We start from the raw sequence: 621 nt of genomic DNA on the forward strand, positions 1-621 counted from the left end.
ACATACAGAGACAGAGAGACATACAGAGACACACAGAGACATAGAGGGACATAGAGAGACATACAGAAACAGAGAGACATACAGAGACATAGAGGGACATAGAGAGACATACAGAGACATAGAGAGACATAGAGAGACATACAGAGACATAGAGAGACATACAGAGACATAGAGAGACATACAGAGACATAGAGAGACATAGAGAGACATAGAGAGACATACAGAGACATAGAGAGACATAGAGAGACATACAGAGACATAGAGAGACATAGAGAGACATACAGAGACATAGAGAGACATACAGAGACATAGAGAGACAGAGACATAGAGAGACATAGAGAGACATAGACATACAGAGACATAGAGAGACATACAGAGACATAGAGAGACATAGAGAGACATAGAGAGACATAGAGAAACATAGTAGCTGATGTGTGGTGAGCTTTCTGCTGCATAACGGATACTATGGCATCACCTAGGTGGGTGTTGCACATCCGTGGTGGATGAGTTGTGAATGTAAAGTGCTTTGAGCACCTGGAAAAGTGCTACATCAATCCAATTCATCATCAGCATCCCTTTCAGAGTCTTCCTGCAGTACAAGCATGAGGGTTGGAGTCGCTC

This window comes from Coregonus clupeaformis, chromosome 23, assembly GCF_020615455.1.
Source record: "Coregonus clupeaformis isolate EN_2021a chromosome 23, ASM2061545v1, whole genome shotgun sequence".
NCBI lineage: Eukaryota > Metazoa > Chordata > Actinopteri > Salmoniformes > Salmonidae > Coregonus > Coregonus clupeaformis.